Source organism: Lepisosteus platostomus, chromosome 15, assembly GCF_059453375.1.
Source record: "Lepisosteus platostomus isolate fLepPlt1 chromosome 15, fLepPlt1.hap1, whole genome shotgun sequence".
Classification (NCBI taxonomy): domain Eukaryota; kingdom Metazoa; phylum Chordata; class Actinopteri; order Semionotiformes; family Lepisosteidae; genus Lepisosteus; species Lepisosteus platostomus.
Genome location: NC_142625.1, coordinates 1784923 through 1786191, shown reverse-complemented (window position 1 = coordinate 1786191; position 1269 = coordinate 1784923). Strand labels below are relative to the sequence as shown.

Here is a 1269-nt window from a genome sequence, read left to right as displayed (position 1 = left end):
AGGTGGTGCACCGCTCCCGGAGGTGCTGCAATACCGGGCAGATGCGTGGAGAGGACGGAGCAAGCTCCTGATCCAGCTCCATGTTCCAAAAATACTTTTAATATGTGGTCCCCCGATGGGGGACGTATCAGAAATTAAACTGATAAGAAAAGATTTTTTCAATTTTATTGAAGGACAGCGATCTTGTTTGCCATCTCCCCAATTTCTCTTTCACCTTTCTCAGACGTTCCTCCCAGTTTAATTTTACCATACTTTCCTTATGAAACTGTACTCCTAGCACCCTCACTGGGGTCGTCATAACTGTTAATCCACCTATCGCCTTCGTTCTATCTCTCCATGTCCTGTAATATTGGATTGTACTTTTGCTTTTATTCGACATAGAACCCGTGCCCTTTGCAAATCCCTTCTCTATGCTTAGTGCCCTTTGCAGACTTCCTTCTGTACTAAGGAACAGGGTGATGTCGTCCACATAGGCCCCTACTTTGACTTCATGTCCTCCACTTCCAGGGACCAGAACCCCAAGCACGCCTGGGTCTTTCCGGATTCGCTCTAAAATGGGTTCGACAAACACGATGTACAACAAAGGGGATAGTGAACAACCTTGACGCACTCCACATTTAACCAGTATTCTTCCGCCTAACCTGCCATTAACACACACCCTAGTCTCCACCTTCCTATACAATGTTTGTAACCAAGTGACGAATTTCTCACCCCCATTCTTCTCAGTGTCTCCCATAGGACAGTGTGGTTCACCCTGTCAAAGGCTTTGTTTTGGTCCAAGTTCACCAACATAAATGGCAGTTTTCTATCTTCAACCCATTCTCTGATCAGCTGCAAATTCCAACTTATTTTCCTACCTGCAACTCTGCAACTCTGGTTTCCCTGCACTAGAAACACCATTACCTTCTTCAGTCTTCGTCCCAGTATCCTTGCCAGTATCTTGTAATGTGCACATAACAGTTGTAACGGCCTCCAATTATCTAGGCTTGTCTTGTCCCCTTTCTTTTATAAATCAGAGCCAATATCCTAGTTCTCATAGTTGGCCCCATCACACCCTGTTCCAAAATTTCAGTAAAAAACTCTGACAGCATTGGCTCCAACCTTTCCCAAAACATCACATAAAACTCGGTTGGTAATCCATCCACCCCAGGGACTGTGCCCTTCCGCAACCTTTCCAGTGCCTCCTCCATTTCTACAGTTGTTATTGGGCCGTCCTCCCCTTCCTTCCTCCCCATCTGACTTCACACTCACACCAGTCATCAACCTGTC

The 1269-nt window shown here is 45.9% G+C and overlaps 1 non-coding gene across 1 annotated transcript; it reads right to left on the bottom strand.

The window, feature by feature from the left end:
- LOC148647615 (U2 spliceosomal RNA) lies at positions 1-182 on the bottom strand. The gene has a single exon (XR_015927147.1). It is a non-coding gene; the product is annotated as a U2 spliceosomal RNA (small nuclear RNA).
- Positions 183-1269: the final 1087 nt, after the last annotated feature.